At 40.1% G+C, this 17,914-nt stretch overlaps 1 pseudogene; it reads left to right on the forward strand.

Moving 5' to 3' along the window:
* Positions 1-542: 542 nt before the first annotated feature.
* LOC118850248 overlaps positions 543-17,914 on the forward strand; it is a 30,827-nt pseudogene continuing 13,455 nt past the window's right edge.

The following is a 17,914-nucleotide window of genomic DNA, read 5'->3' on the forward strand; positions in this document are numbered from 1 at the left end:
CTGACCCGCACACTTCCGCCTCTCTTTCCTTCCTTGAGAAGGAAAGCAATTCGATATGGGATTTTGCATGCAAAACACATTTCCATAGTAGCCACGTTGCAAAAGAAAACGCAAACAAGAAAAATAAAGTAAAAAGGCACGCTTCGACGTGCAAAATTTATCAGTTCTCTCCCTGGAGGCAGGCTCTACTGATGAATTTAAGCCTAGGTCTGCTGCCCCAAACTTCCAGCAGACCTCTGATCTCCTATCTCCATTTCGGACAAGATACGATGTCACTTCATGCTTTTGTCTCCATTTGGAAATAGCTAAATTTAGAAGCATCCCAAAAACAACGTGGTCTAGTCGCAGGTCGCACCCAATTGATGTAGCAGGTGTTTTTAGCCACCACCCAGCAAAAAAGAGGGTAAAATAAATGAATGAATGAACGGATGAATGAATCGAAGCCCGAGCAGCCTCCAAACAGCCAATCATAAAGCACTTAGTCCCTTCCTGACTCCAGAAGTTCGCGGGTGGAGTCGCTCAGTGATCGGCTGGACGAGCCTGGAGTAAGATGGAGAAAATCCCCATCCTCGGTCTCGGCACCTGGAAGGTAGAGGGGGGAGGGAAGGTTGGCCTGCGCCGCTGAGCCAGAGGCTCTCGGCTCGTGCTGCCTGGGCTCTGGCCGCACTTTTTGATGGCGGGTGGCTGGCCGCGATCGGCCGGGGGGAGGCTCGGTCACCTTCCGTGGTTATTCCCGCTCCTTCCCTTCTCCGAGAGTCATTTTCACCTTTGGCCACTTCGTGCGGGCGGCAGAAGGCTTGTGTTCCAATGTCCCCTCGGCCCCTGCTCACTGGTGTCTTTATTTATGTGAAGTGTTTTGTAACTGTGTTTATATAGTTTCTGTGGCATGTGTTATTTTATTCTGTCCGTAGTTTTTTTTTTAACATTTTTAAATTTAATTTAATATTATTTATTTAATATTATTTTCATTTCTCAGCATTCATTTCCATAAGTGTTAAATTTTCTCTCCCTCCCTCCCCCCCTCCTTCCCCAAGACAGCATGCGATCTGATATGGGCTCTACACCTACATTCCTATTAAACACATTTTCACATTAGTCTTGTCGCATGGGAGAATTATAAAGAATGGGAGAAACCATGAGAGAGGAAATAAAAGAGGAAAGAGCCTGCTTTTATCTGCATCCCCACTCTATAGTTCTTTCTCTGGATCTGGATGGCATTTTCCATCCTGAGTCCTTTGGAAAAGTTTAAGGTCCTTGCATTACTGAGAAGAGCTAAGTCTATCAAAGTCAGTCATCGCACAGTGTGGCTGTTACTGTGTACAGTGTTCTCCTGGTTCTGCTCACTTCACTCAGCATCAGTTCATGTAAGTCTTCACAGGTTTTCCCGAAGTCAGCCTGCTCATCATTTCTTATAGGACAATAGTATTCCATTACATTCATATACCATGCGGGCATCTCCTCGATTTCCAGTTCTTGGCCACCACAAAAAGGGCTGCTATAAATATTTTTGTACAAGTGGGTCCTTTTCCCATTTTTGTCCATAGTTATTTTAAATGGAATTTCTCTTTTTATCTCTTCCTGCTGGATTTTGTTTATAATATATAGAAATGCTGATGATTGGTGTGGGTTTATTTATATATCCTGAAATTTTGCTGTAGTTGTTAATTATTTCAATTATTTTTTAGTTTATTGGGGTTCTCTAAGCAAACCAACATATCATATGCAAAGGGTGACACTTCTGTTTCTTCATTATTTCCTTCAACTTCTTTTTCATGTCTTATAGTCAATATTGAATAGTAATGATGATAGTGGACATCTTTACATTAACCCTGGTCTTGTTGGAAAGGTTTCTAGCTTATTCTCATTCCAGCTTGCTTTTGGCTTTAGATAGATATTACCTATGATTTTAAGGAAAACTCAATTTATTCCAGTGCTTTCTAGTATTTTTAATAAGAAGTGATATTGTGTTTTGTCAAAAATTTTCTCAGCATCTATTGTAATAATCATATGATTTTTGTTGGTTTGATATAGTCAGTTATGATTAATGGCTTCTCTCATATCAAACCAACCCTTTATTCATTTACAAAGCCAGTCTGGTCATAATATGGTTTTTGTGATATATTGCTGTAATTTCCTTCTTAGTATTTTATTTAAAATTTTTATATCGATATTCATATAGGGAAATTGGTCTATAATTTTCCTTCTCTAGTGTCATAGAAGGAATTTGGTAGGCTTCCTTCTTTACCTGTTTTTTCAAACAGTTTATGTAGTATTGGAATTAACTTTAAATATTTGGTAGAATTCGTTTGTAAATCCATCTAGTCTTGGGATTTTTTTTTTCCTTTAGGAGTTCATTTATGATTGGTTCAATTTCTTTTTCCAAGATAGAATTAGTTAAATATTCTATTTCTTATTCTGTTAATCTGTGCAATTTTTCATTGTTGGTATTATTTGTCCTTCATTCTCGAAGAGGACCATGACACCAGGGAGATGATGCTGTGACATGCAAGTGAATTGGATTTAAGTGAGGGAGTGCTGTGCAAAGTCACCAGCCGCACTTTCTCCTCCCAAGCCATCTGGGTCTAGTGGCAAGATATAGATCAGGACCATTGGAGATGGCATGGCTGCAGTGGGAGACCTTGGCCTTTTTAAGCTAAAGGTCTGTGTTTGACTGAGGCAATACCCATTCAGTGATTAAGGCTACGTAAAAAATGAGGCAGAGAATAACCTCTTTTATCTACTTAAAAAAAATACCAATCTGGCCAAACTCTACTTGGTCATTGTTTGGGCCCTAATTGGCCCAGAGTGAATGTAAATGGCAATTGTTTCTGTTTTGGCCAGAAACTCTGAGGGTCTTCCCCTCTGTGCAATTTATATTTTTGTAAATATTAATCCACTTAATTTCAGTGGTCAGATTTATTGGTATATAGTTGGTTGGAATAACTCCTAATAATTGCTTTTCTTTCATCTTCATTGGTTGTGAATTTACCTTTTTCATTTTTGATAATGATATTCTTTTTAAAAAATCAAATTAGCTAATGGCTTATCTGTTTTATTAGGTTTTTTTTCTCTCAAAAAACCAACTCCTAGTTTTATTTATTAGTTAAATGGGGTTTTTGCTTTTAATTTTGTTAATCTTTCCTTTGATTTTCAGAATTTCTATTTTGGTGTTCAATTGGGAGTTTAAATTGGTGGGTTTTCTAGTTTTTTTGGTTTCTTGCCCAATTCATCAGTATTCTTTTTCATTCTTTTACTGATGTGTTTCCCTAAGTAATGCTTTGACTGTATCCCACAGATTTTTTGTATGTCATATCATTGTTACCAGTAGCAATAAGGAAATTATTGTTGCTATGAATGTTTATTGACCACCCATTCTTTAGGATAAAGTTATTTAGTTTCTAATTAGTTTTTAATTTATGCTTCAAAGGCCCTTCACTGAATGTAACTTTTATTGCTGTGCTTGCAAAATTTGTTCCTTGCTCAGTGCATAGCTAAGGTACCTCTCCTCTCCCTGGATCTTTTACCTAAAAATTGGTTAATGGTCAACAAAGCTGCCAGATGGTACCAATTCTTGTACTCAGTGCTAGTTCAGGTATCCTCTGGGATCTCTTTCAGCCCTGGTGTTTTTTGTCTTGGTCCCCTTTCTGTCCCTAGGTGCTGGAATGCTCCTCTTTGTTGCCTCCACAAGCAGTCTGCTGGACAGCTCGCATACTGGATGTCCACAGACCGCTTTGTCTGTCTCCCTAAGGAGAATGTCTCCCTGTCTCCCTAGGCTGGAAAAATGACTCACTGTGACTTTTTCTTGGCTTTCCTGATCAGAATTCAGTCTGGGTGAGCTAGGCAAAAATGCTTTCTCTTACTCTGCCATCTTGAGTTTACCCTGGGTTATTTTAATAGCATAAAGAGCCTGAGAGCATTCCCTTATGATGTAAGGACCAGGTTTGGCTGTGTATCTCACCTGTTCCAGTTTGAGGCCTAGGAAGTGAGTTAGAGACCCATGATCCTACTCATGCTGACTCAGAGTGGCATCTGTATACCAAAGCAGATTGCAGATCTCTAGTTGCCATCTTACCTTATATGATTTTCCCCCTTTGCCCTCATATCACTTCAGTTTTTAACTGAGAACTGAGAATTCCTTAACACAGATACTTCCTGTAGTGTTTCATTTAGGAAGCCATCCACGTGTCCTCAAACTCTACATCTCTTTTTCCCATTTTCACAGCCTTCCGTCTGTCCTGCATGAGAGATTTACCTGAATTGCTGAAGGCCTTTCCATAGATATCTTGACACTGTAAGGCTGCCAGTGGAGCACATGTATTGTCCATCCCTTCTTACTCTTGCTGTGTAACTGGCCTACCTCCTTTTGCAGTCATGCACCTCTTTGATGGTATCTTTAATGTCACTTCCGGTGTGAAAGTCTTCAGAGGTATTATGCTATGTGGTTTAGTGATGCTATATATGTCTTCATTACCCTTTGGGTGACCAATTACTTTAATTCTTTGGAGGCTGAAATAATATTGGTGCTAAAAAGATCAGCCTCTTTTACAAAGAGAAGTTTTGGGGTCATTAATAGCTATGTACAATTTCTCAAGTGAAATCTAGTCTACTTTTCCCCCTCCTATTCAATCCTGAGTCTAGTTTATTATTCCTATGCAGGTTCAGTCCAAAATATGTGTGCTGATGGACCCAGCTAAATCTGTGAAGTATTTATCTAACTGAATGTCATAGTCTGGACAACAGGCATTCTTTATTGACTTGGTTTTCCCTGAATGGCTAGATAGAGATCTTTAATTAAAGTGACTTTGGATTTCATTTCATGGCAGTTTTCTTGGACTTGATGCAATCTGCATAATGTCATCCACAAATAGGAACATCTGGAGACTTTGCCATTTATAGGGAATCTCTCTTTGACTCAGACTTTGTTGATCATCCTCCATGTCCCTCCATGTCAGGACTGCCAAGCCTACATAATCACTGTTTTTTACCTCAATTGATATTAATAAGCAGGAGGTACAGCTAAGTGGGGCAGTGGATAAAGCACTGGGCCAGGAGTCAGAAAGACCTGAGTTCAAGTCCAGCCTCAGATACTTATTGACCTATGGCAAATCACTTAACACTGTTTGTCTCAGTTTCTTTATCTGCCAAGAACACCCCAAATAGGGTCACACAGGGTCGAACAAGAGTGAAATGACTCAAGAACAACCACCGTTCAGAAGAGAGAGACTGTTGCCTATTGGCGAAGGAAAGCTTTGAGGAAGAGATGGGCTGTAAACTAGGATTGGAAGGAAGGACAGAACTCACAAAGACAGAGAAGAGAAGGAGGATATTCTGGGCAGTGGGAAAACCATGAGCATAGGAGTGGAAGTAGGAAGAAACAATATGTTTTCCAGGGACAGTGGGAAGAGGGTGAGTCTTCCTGACTCCACTGTACCCCCTTGCTGCTCCGCTCTTCTGAACGAGTGCATCAGATTGTGTGTGATTCACCTCAATATTTGCACTGCTTTTTATTGTTTATAATTATCTTTCTGGTGTTTCACTAACTAGACTGTAAACTCCTTGAGGTATGGGACCCTGACCTTTATCTCTGCCTCAGAAGGTCTATTTCTTCCTTGAAATTGCAGCTCAAGTGCCATCTTCTGCATGAAGCCTTTCCTGATTCCCCTCAACTACCAGTGCCCTTCCTCCCAAACTACCTTGTTTTGTGTATGCATGTATATATACATATATGTATATATGCATTATACAAATACATATAAACTTATATGTATTTATATATAAATGTAAATATCTTTATGTTTGTGCTATTTTTTTATGTGTATTTCTTGTAAACCCCTTGGGAGGAGGGATTCTTTTGTACTTTATACTTGGATCCACAGTGCCTATCACAGTACATAGCACATTTTATGGATATTTGTTGATTTTAATTCTTTGTCTTTTCCTTCATTAAGTCTTATTGATGTACCTATAGATTTAATTTTTCACCTATTCACTGATCTCTAGAACTAAAGCTAAAAGGGCATGACTAGGGTGGGAAATCTCATGAATACAGTGGAATTATTTTTATTTTTCTCATGCTGCAGTCTTCTCCGAATCAAGTGACTGAAGCAATAAAGGTTGCCATAGATGTGGGTTACCGCCATTTTGACTGTGCCTTTTTTTTTTTTATCACAATGTAAAGGACGTAGGAGAAGGTATCCAGCAAAAGATTAAGGAGGGCACTGTGAAATGGGAGGGCCTTTTCATCGTTTCCAAGGTATGTCTTCTCTGCTGGGAAAATAACCCCTGGATTCACATCTGGTAGAATTGGCAGAAGGGTTTTTTAGAGTCCAGAAGGATATATTGACTGATTGATCATGCGTGTTGCTCAGCGACTTCTTTTCTATAGTGTGTTCCACTGGCCCAACACCATGCAAAGTAACATAACCAAAGACTTAAATACTAAAAGAAATTACAGCAAGACTAATGTAATTGAGGAAAGCTGTCTAGAAAAATTCATGAAAATTGGAAATATCACTTACCAGTGATGGTTATCAACCATATTACTTCTCTAACGTCCTAAGAGTGAAATACCGTGGAGCAAATTCTTACGTGCTATTTACCTTCATTGAAGGCCCCATTCCCAGAACTATAGCTCATGAACTCTCACTGACCTTTCAGAAGTCAGTCAGATGACAGCTCAATAAAAAGGCACATAATAGAACAGCATGGTAAGAAGACTTGTAATAAGACATTCCTCTTCCTTTCCCTTTGCCCCTCCCCAATCACCTCTCAGGCTCTCCACACCCATTGGGGCAGCTGGGTGAGAAGTAGGTATAGCTGTACCCAACAGTTGGATGAGCAAGGAGTCACAAACTGTAAACTTTTCATTGAGACTGAGGACCTCCAAGCATTACCATCTGCCCTACCACTGTGTCCTGAAGTCTTCTTGGGCTTCCTGTTTGCCTGCAAATTTGCCATCCCCCTGCAGCTGAACTCTGTTACATGTGTTGTCTCCACAATTAGAGATGAGCCCCTTGAGGACAGGGACTGTCCTATTTTTTAGCTTGTTTCTCCAGCATTTACACAGTGTTTGGTATACGATAAATGCTTTTTCATTCATTCATTCCCCCGAATACACCCAAATTCCCACCAACAGATCAGTATGAAGGGATCACACTTAAAGAACAAGCATAGATGGGTAACTTACAAGTCCAGGGCTGAAAGACCCCTGATGTCCTCTTATGATATCCCCACACTAGTCTTCACTGGGTGAGATGGATAGTCTGGGCTTGTTGCTCAGCTAGACTCATTCAGCCTGATTTCTGTAGAGGATATCCCTTCACTAGTTAGGCTATAATCTCTACAGCCTCCAGCTTCTGGCTCAGCTGACATCCTTGCCTAAGGCATTACCAGGTGCTTTCCTGCAGAATTAGAACCTGTACCAGAGGACTAGTAGGAAGCTCCCTCAGCGAATTGGCTCTGTGGCCTGCCATCTCTTGAGCCAGCAGGATTCTTGCTGCAGGTGCCAAGCTCTCTCCTTGAACTTCTCTATGCAGAAGGCTGGGGTTCAGGAAACAATGTTTTTGAATTCCTGTCTCAGGCATATACCTCCTACAGCCATATGTATGTACCTGCTGCAAGGTAGAGGTAGGGAAGAGAAATCGAGATGAGGAAGAGAAATTACCACCTCGCACTAGCACCTTGCAGCAAGGGCAGAGCTAACCTAAAGTTCATTGTCTTTTCAAGTCTCTTAGAATGGGACTAAATCGTTTATTTGATTTTAATCTAAGTCTCAAGGAGTATGGCTGAGCCCCTCAGTCCATCATTAGAAGTTCCCTTTGCCCTACCAGTTGCCTTCATCCAATGGCCAGTGCTCCATAATTCCATCAGATTGATTAAGGACTCCATTTAGGACTTTGAGTCCATTTCCTATCTTTATGTCTTTAACTGGCTAAAAGACAAGCGCAAAAACCAGTTTGTGTGCCAGAAAATAAAAAACACCCAGCCCTTACCAGAGTGATCCCAGTCAATAAAAGGAGCATTCTGGAACATTCTTCACAATGAAAGGTGGGCTTGGTTAAAGGTCGAGCGCATAATGGAGCAAGAGTCGTGGCATTAAACCTGCCAGATAGATGAGTTGGGAATGTAGAAAAAGGTACAGTGGCACCTAGTCCCTTCTCCCTGGTACTGGATTGTTCAAGGCTTCCCCTACTTCCACTCCTTAAAAACTGCTGATGAAACAGAGCAGGCCAGAGACAAAGGGCCAGTAATCAAGGAGCTGTTTAATTAAGTAGTTTTATTATGAGGATCAGATTTGCAAATCAGGGTCTCTCCTAATCAGAATTCCACCTTGCTGTAGTGAAGGCAGAGATTATATACATTAGTCACAAGCAGGAAGGGAGAGGGGAAGGTAGATTACAAACAATTGTTTCCAGGGCCTAAGGGGTGTCCCACAAGCATGGGAGTCCACAATACAGGTGTTCTGTAGTCCTGTGGGAACACAATTGTTTCAGGTCCTTGGGGGTCATTATTTGGTGGGTCACAGCACCACAATTTTGTGACGGTTACAGGTTCTACAGTCTTTGATTTGCTTCACCTAAGGTAAACAGGCCCAAGAATGCAGTGACTGTGAGAGCATTATCAAGGGTTTGAGTGATCATTTCAAGCTGCATTATAAGCTTCTGACTCACAAACCAGAAGAGACAATTCTGAGAAATCTAAATTATTAGTATATTCATTACACATATCATATCAAATAATAAAAGAAATCATAATTCCTTTCATAGTCCTAAGATGAAGGAGGACTGGGAAAGGATTCTTTTTTTAAAAAATAAAACGAGCATTTATTAAACACCAATTGCACATAAGACATAGAACTAGATCCGGAGAATACAAAGACCAAAAAAAAAAGTAATCCCTATATCCCATTAGGGGGATGCAACAATTATACACGTAAATAAATACAACATAATTTGAGGAGGGAAGGAGCACCAATAGCTAAGGGAATCAGGTAAGGCTTCTCAAATGAAGTGGTACATAAGCTAAGCCTGAAAAAAAGCTAGGGATTCCAAGAGAAAGAAGTAAGGAAGGAGTGCATCCCAAGATGCCAAAGCATGGAGGTAAGAGATTGAATGCCATGTATATATATGGAACACCAAATATGTTGATTTTCTTGTAAATAGAAAGGATGAAGGATAGTAAAGCGAAAGAAGTATGGAAAAGAAAGCTGGGATCAGATTGGGAGAGGATTTAAATTCCACACTGAGGAAATTAATGTTTTATTCTCTAGGCAATATGGAGCCCCTGAAGATACTTGAAAAAGAAAAAACATGGTCAGTGTTGTGCTTTGGGAAGATTGCTTTGGCAGTTGTGTGGAGTATGAATTAGAGAGGGATGTGTCTGGAAGAGGAGAAAATTATTAAGGGATGATTATCATAGTGTAGATGAGAGGTGATGAGGGCCTGAACCAGAGTATTGTCCACCATGTGAGTGGAGAGGTGAGAATAGAGGCAAGAGATGTCCTAAAGGTAGAGTAGATCTGGGAAAGGATTCTTGCAGAAGGTGTGACTTTATCTCCTCTGTTTGGTATTTAAAGCTCTTTACAACCTATTCTCCACCTTCCAGTCTTTTACATGTTAACTCCCTTTTATGCACTCTGTGATTAGCCAGATTGACCTTCTCACTTTCCCTGAGTTCAAATCTGGCCTCAGACACTTAGTAGCTATGTGTTCCCTGGGCAAGTCACTTAACCCTGTTTGCCTCAGTTTCCTCACCTGTAAAATGAGCTAGAGAAGGAAATGGCAAACCACCCCAGTGGTTTATATGCCAAGAAAACCCGAAATGTGGTCATGAAGAGTTGGACAACAGCAACTACAACACTGTCCCTCATCCATGCCACTCCATTTTGCATCTTCTTGCTTTTTCACTGGCTATCCCCCATGCCTGGACTGCACTACTTCCTCATCTTAGACTTTTGGAAACCCTAGTTTCCTTTAAGACTCAACTCAAGAACCATCTTCCGCCTGAAGTCTTTCCTGATTCCCTCAGCCGCTAGTGCCTCCTGCCCTGAACTGGCACTTATTTCATACACACACACACACACACACACAGACAGACACACACACAAGCATACGTTATATATCCTCATATATATGTATACATGGATGCATGTGTATGTATAAATATACATATATGTACATATATATAATATTGCATATATCTATATATTGACTTCCTCCAATAGAATCCAAGTTCCTTGTGGATATAAACTGTTTCATTCTTTTCTTTGAATTTAGCCCCTAATAGTGGGTGGTACACAGTAGATACTTAATAAATGTTTGTTTGACTGACTGAATCACTATGCCGAGCAAGTTAAATTAGAGATGTACCTCAATCAGCCTTGTTGTATGTGCCCGTTTCAAAAACTCTTTTGTATGTATAGGTTACTATAGGTCACACTTGCCTCTTTTGCCCCTTTGCCTTTGACATTACTACGTTGGATTTGGAGGATTAATTTTATCTTTCTCCCCTGTTTGCTTATTAACTTGCATTAATCTCTTTGGATTATGGACCTTGTCTCAGAGAACCTATATCACCTTTGACTAGGAGAGCCCATATCCTGATAATTCTTAGCAGGGTTGTATAATGGTGATATTTTTATTATCCCTTTTATAGCTCTGGAATACCTTCCATGAGAAGGACCTTGTGAAATGTGCTTGCCAAAATAGCCTGAAGGATCTACAGGTGGACTGTTTGGATCCTTACCTGACACGTTGGCATATGGGTTTTAAGGTACAGTGTGCTAACTAAGTTCATCATTCAGACTTAGTCCCTTTCCTACCCCTAAGCACAGGGGTGGGTATATTGGAGTATATTCAGAGGAGGCAGTGAAATCTTGTCTTTTGTTAGTGTTCTCCTCTTCCTTAAATTACCTTCTGTTTCCTTATTTGTTTGAATTCCCTTATAAAAGGTAAGCTCTTTGATTCCGTGACTTTTTTTGTCTTTATATCCCCAGCACCTAGAATACAGTCTTGCACATAGTAGATACTAAATACATATTTGTTGAATTGAACTAAGTTGAGTGGGAATACCTGAGGTTTATTCTCTATTTGGTCACCAATTAGCTGTGTGCCCTCAGACAAATCTTTTAATCTCTCTGTTTCTCAATTTCCTCATGGTTTAGACCAGATGATCTCAAGATCTCTTCCCCCACTAACATTCTGTAATTCTCATCCTCTAAGATACTCATTCCCATCAAAAGCCTTTCTAAAGCTTAGATTCTTCTTCGAGCTTATATGGTTAGAAACCACTAATAGGCAGTAGACCTGCCATCCCTCCTGGGAATAGCTACTGGTGCTACAGCCAATTTCTCTGACTTCTTATCTACTTTCCCTGCTTTGTTTCTTTTCTGGTATCTCCTCTAGAGCTTTGAAGCATGTCCTGAGGTTGTTGGGGCAGAATCTCAGATAGCTGCTATCAGAAATAATAGCCTAATGAGAATCAGAAAGTCCTTATCAGTCCCTGAATGCTGAACAGCTTGAAGTCTTACAAATTTAATCAAAAGGACTTGTAATGGAAAAGGAAGAATAAAACCATTTACATATCTATGTCATCTTCTGTGCCAGGCACAGAAATTAGCTACAATTCAGAAGAGCAACAGAGACTCCCAGAAATTCACAGGCAGCAAAAGCCAAGAAATGAGGCAGCAATAAAACCTGTGACCTTCAACATTCATATAGAAAATTATGCTGCCACTTATGCATTACCAAACCCAGTTTTGTTTTACTTCCATCCTCCTCCTCTTCTGCTCCAACTTGCTGCTGAAGGAAGGTCCGAAGGAAGTAACACAACACAACTGAGCTGATTGGGTCATTTCAAATTTATATTATCTGAGTTTAACGTCTTTACCTCAGTTCCTCATCTATGAAGTGAGCTAAGAAGGAAATGTCAAAACCACTCCAATATCTTTGCCAAGAAAACTCCAAACAGGCTCAAGAAGAGTCAGATATGACTGAAAACCTTCAATATGTGACAGTCTTTTCACTCCTCCATAAATTATTCTTATTCCTACTTCCCACTGAGGTTATTCCAGACCTTTTCTTCTCTCCTCTAACTAGTTACCTTTCCCCCTTCCCCCATGATCTCAGTTGAGGACCTTGCCTCATACCCTTTGACGTCATCTCCTGCTCTTTCTTCCTTTACTGCAGTCTCATAAGTTGAGATGACCTTTCTCCTCAACAAAGCCATCTGCTCTACAGGTGCCTTTGATTCCAATCTTACCCTCCCTCTTGTCTTCTCAGCATATTTCCTTCTCCATCATCCCCTGTCTTTCTTATCTTTAATCTCTCCCTACTTACTGGTTTCCCCCTTGCTGCCTGCAAACATGTCCAGGTCTCACCATCTTTAAAAAACCTTGATTAGACCCTACCATCACCTCTAAATTTTCCTGATATTCTACTCCCCTTCACAACCAAACTATGTCTTTGTTGAGTTTTTCATGACATGGGATTCTCCTTGTTTGCTTTCTACCTTTCTGACCACTTGTTTTCAGTCTCCTTTGCTACATCATCATCTATATCATATCCTCTAACTGTGAGTTACACCAAGGCTTTGTATTGGGCCTTCATTTTTTCTCTCTATACTCTTCTCACTTGGTGACCTCATCAGCCTGTTCTATTGGCCCATAGAACAACTAGAAGAAATGTGTGGTAGCTACAGAAAGAAACATTTTGGACTGATGTAAGGAAAAACTTCCTAGCAATTGGAAGAATGCACAAGAGGAATGCTTGCCTCAGGAGATAAAGTGTTTTCCATTCATTGGAGGACTTCAGGTAATGGATGGATGACCTCTTGTTGGGGACATTCAAGAGAAGTTTCTTGTTGAGAAAGAGGTTGGGAAAAATGGACTCTGAGGTTCTTTCCAACCCTGACATTTTGAGCTTGTGGAGGAATACAAAGCTAAGGAATTTGGTCATTTGTTTTATAGGAAATCAGGTATTTGAAAAATTGTGCAAAGAATGATTATCTGATTTATGTACACATCAACGCATCAAAGATGCGTAAATTTGTCAGTGTGGTTGTCCTCTTCCGACAGAGATCACCTTCTCTCTATAAAATGGTCTTGCAGAGGTATCATAACAAAAAAATTCGTCACTTCAGAGCCAAACTGATGATGAACCTTTTCACATAAGAAAAACTAATTTGCCGATGGATTGACTGGAAGAATTTGGCTGTAGAGGACTGACAATGATACACTCTTCCTGCCTTTGGACCACAGGCAAAAAATGTTGTGTATATTATCTGATGCAGCTTTTGTGATAGTTTATTCTGCTTGGCTGGTGTTCTTTGTGCTAAGAGAAGATTTTACTGGGAGAGTTATTGAGAAGTTATATTGATGCATGAAAGAAAATATCAGTAATTTTTAAAAAAAATAATAGGTTGGAAGGGGAAGGGACTAGAAGAAAGGAAACTAGCTAAGAGGTATGAAGTAACTATGGTGTTGACTGTTGGGAGAGAAAGGAAGGTATTGAGGGAGATGAGATTATAGAGGGAGAATTTATCGGCCTCGATAACTGATTTGATGTTGAAAGTGGAGGAGAGAGAGAGCTCTTGTTCTACCCAATAACAAAAAGAGAGCTGTATTAAACTAATTTCCTTATCTTTACAGGCAGGAGATGATGACTTACCAACAGATCAGAATGGGATGAATATTGCCAGTGAAATAGACCACTTGGACACATGGGAGGTGAGCCCAGATGCTCACAGAGGAAGACTGCTTACATGCTGACTTTGGTTTAGGAAGGTGTAGGGTCTTCACCAAGAGTGACTGTCCTTCTACCAATTGGAGTTGTCAGCTTGAAATATAAACTTTCCTGTATGAATTATAAAGAAAAATCCAGAATCTTGGAAATATTCCTATATGCTGCTAATTAGGAAGGAGACTGAATTCTCCTCTAATCCATAGCTTTAGCTTTAGGGATAGTAACACCTCCTCCCAACCTGTCCCCTGTTTCCTCCATGCTCCAAACCCCAACTGTTGTGAGCTATCACTTCAAGGAAGGGTAAACTAGAAGATTATTAATTAACCAAGATCTCTTGGTCTTTAGTGTTATTTAATCCAACAGTTCTTACATTTTTTGGTCTCAAGACCCTTATATATTCCAAAAGTTATTGAGGACCTGAAGAGCTTTCATTTAGTGAGTTACAGGTACCAATATTAGGATATTAGAAATTAAAATGTGTTTGTTAGTGCATTAAAAGTAGTAAAAATAAAGCTATTACATCTTAAATAGCATATTTTTATGAAAAATAATTATATTTTAAAGCAAAAATTGCAAAAAGCATGGCCTTATTTTACATATTTTTGCAAATCTCTTTAATTTTTTAGTTAATAGAAAGATAGCTGTGTGCTCATACTTGCTTCTGCATTCAATCTGTTGTATTATTTTTTTTTTGGTTGGAAATATATGAAGAAAATCCACCCTCACAAAGATATGTAGTTGGACATGCAAGGAATACTTTAATTGGCAAGTAATTTCTTGGTATTTTTATGAAGATGGTTTTGATTTCTTGGATCTCCTAAGAAAGGTCATGGGAACCCCTAAGAGTCTCTGTACCCCAATTAGAGAATGGCTACTTTGCACAATAAGCCAAGCCTTTTCTATGGATTTACAGAACATTTTATCTCCCTATAATGGTATAATTTAAGCTATTCATTTACAGATGGGTAAATTGAAGCCTAGAAAGGTGAAGTGATTTGTCCATGCCACACAAGAGAAATATGGCCTAGCAGCAGGGCGGATGGCATGATGTCTAACATGGATAGATATGAAACATGGGAAGGGATCACGATATATAGCAGGTTATAGAGCTCTGCCCCATGGCAAGACTGTCCAAAATGGAGTGGATTAATTACCCATCTTCTCCCCATGGAAGCATGGATTTTAGAGGTGTGCTCTGATGAGTGCTACTCCTGCGAGGGAGAATGGGGCATAGAGGCAACCTCATAAGCTTACAGATTTAGCATCTACTTCCTGGGGTTGATATGGAAATCAAATGAGATAATATTTGTAAAGTGCTTAGTACAGTGCTTGGCACATAGTAAGCACTTAGTCCTTCCTTCCCTCCCTCTCTTCCTTCCTTCTTTCCTTCCTTCCTTCCTTCCTTCCTTCCTTCCTTCCTTCCTTCCCTCTGCTAAATGTGGTCTCTGTTTTCCTGTAGGCCATGGAGGATCTGTTGAGTGAGGGACTGGTGAAAGCTATAGGGGTTTCAAATTTCAACCATAAACAAATTTAGAGACTTTTGAATAAGCCTGATTTACGATACAAGCCAACAAATAAGCAGGTGAGTTTGTAAAAGAGTTAGAAAATTTGGCAAAAGATGAAAATGTCTTTTTAGTTTTAATCCTCCACCAGAATTAACCTCCTCTGATTGCCCATGATATTGTGGGTTACGCTAACAGGCAGATAGACAAGAGCCTGTTTGCAAGGTTAGCTTACCTGAAGTCAGCTGAGACTTCCTTTTGCTATATACATCCTGTGACATCATATTCCCATGCAATAGAAATTCTCTGGTCATTTGGTTGTGAGCTGCAGTTCATTTTCTATGAGACCACCACTTTGCATGCTGCCCCATGGAATAGTGCACGAAGGAGGCTGCATACAATTCTGTCCCTGCTGAAATTGCTGTTCATCTCTTCATACGCTATTATGCTAGGCTTGGTCATGAGTATTAACAAACCTAGTGGTTATTAATCCCAGTGTTGCTACATGCCATCCTCCCAAATTCTGCCCTAAATTTATATGATATATGTGGAGGATGAGGGAAAATGAGAGTCGAGAATGATATTGAAGTTGCTGACTTGGGTGACTAGAAGAATGGAAAAGTTAAGAAGAGGGATGGCTTTAGGAGGGAGTTTTGTTTTAGATACCTTTTGTTTTGAGATACCTCTGGGATATTCCATTGAGAAGTCCGATATATAGGAGATGATGCAGGATTGTAGTTCAGGAGAGAGACTAGGGCTGAAAAAATAGATCTAGATACTATCTACCTAGAAATAATAATTGGTAAAGTTACCATGTGAAAAAATTAAGGAAATATAAAAAGAACAGGACCTGGAGTGGGTGGGTGGAGGCACAATTAGTGGGTGGGGCATGGATGAAAATCCATCAGAAGAGACTGAGAAGGCATAGTCAGACAGGTAGGAAGAGAACTAGGGGAGAGCAGGCTCTCGAAGACTTTGAGTAGAAAAAGGAATCCAGGAGAAAAGCATGATCCACAGTGGCAAAGATTGCAGAGGTGTCAGGAAGGATGAGGACTGAGAAGACACCATTGGATTTGATAATTAAGAGATCATTGATAACTCGGGAGAGAGCAGTTTCAGTTGAATGATATGGTCAGAATCCAGACTAAAGACTACAGATTAGGAGGGAAACAGCATGGAAGCATTGATTGTCAATGGCTTTTTCAAGCAGTTTTGTTGAGAAAAGATAAGCTATAGGGCAGTAGTAAACAGGCATGGTAAGATCCAAAGAAGTATTTTTTTTAAATGAATAGGGAGGCGTTAGGGAAGGAACGAGTAGATTGGGAAAGACTGATGATTGGAGAGGGGAAGAGTATGGGAGTAATCTGGAGAAGATAGGAGGGGATGGAATAAAGGATATATGCAGAGGCATTGGTCATGAGCTTCCTTAGACAAGATTAAACTAGTCCAGAGACTAGTCAAATCATTAGAGACTAGAGTGGTAAGAGGGATGGGGAATCAATTAAAGAAGAGGAATGGAATGGTCTTGCTGCAATGAGATCCCAGTAGAGATGAACAAGCACAAATTTTAGCGGACTCAATCTATACAATTGATTTCCTTCAGTTTCTTTCAGTAGCATGTGAGAAAAAATGAAGAAGGCAGAAGATGAGAGTATACAAAGTGGAATTCCACAAGACATGATAGGAGATAGGACAAGGGGACAAGAGATTCAAGAGTAACTGCTTCAACAAGGGGTCAAGATTGGGAAGGAGAGAGAGTGTAGCTGGAGCAAGAATGATGGCTTGGAATGGTACTGAGGGATAGAGAGATTAAAGATTATGGTGAAGATGACTAGTTTTAGAAATAAGGCATAGGGAAGACAGGGAAAAGATTATGACATGATGAAGGAAATTCAGAGTTCTTTAACATGGAAGTGGGAGACTCGGTATGACCATTCCTGTGTGTGTGTAGTTGAGGCAGAGTGGAGGAGTAGGTCATGGCAGTTGAGTAGATTGAGGACCTGGAAAGTTAGGGTATTTAAAGGAATATCAGTATTTTCTTGAAGTTCCCTGGAACGAAGGCAGGAATTGAGGTATCAAGGAAGACTGTGAGAGAGGCAAAGAACTCATTGAGAAAGGAGGAAGATTGTCCTGGCAGCTGGCAGATACCAGTCAGAATTGGTCATAAATTTGAGTTGCCCAAAACTTCAAAGTAGTGGTTGCTGAGGGAGGGTTATAGAGGGAGAGTGGAAGTGGCTATGGGGAACAAGGACTATTCTGACTCCTTCTGCCATGACCACAATGGAGTTTGAAATGAAGCACAACCAAGTACTGGAAAGAGTGGCCAGAGATGCATTTTTATCAGGAAGGAGCCAGGTCTCAGTGATTGCCATGAAACAGAAGTAGAAAGGAAGTGATATGAGATGAGAAGTTTATTCATTCTGTAGTAGGCATTTTGGATTATACAACAGAAGGGGTTAGTGGATCTGGAGTGGGACTTTGTAGGGGGCAGGATTATTATGGTGAATAGGAAAGAGGGAGAGGATAGCTAGAGTTGGGAAGGATTTGTTTTTTTGTAGCCAGGGGTTCGGTATCAGCCATTTGGGAATGAGTCCAGGCAGAGTAAACTTTGCCAAGAAAACCCCAAATGGGTTCATAAAGAGTCAGACATGATTGAAACCAACTGAACAACAA

The sequence above is a fragment of the Trichosurus vulpecula genome, chromosome 5, assembly GCF_011100635.1.
Source record: "Trichosurus vulpecula isolate mTriVul1 chromosome 5, mTriVul1.pri, whole genome shotgun sequence".
Classification (NCBI taxonomy): Eukaryota; Metazoa; Chordata; class Mammalia; order Diprotodontia; family Phalangeridae; genus Trichosurus; species Trichosurus vulpecula.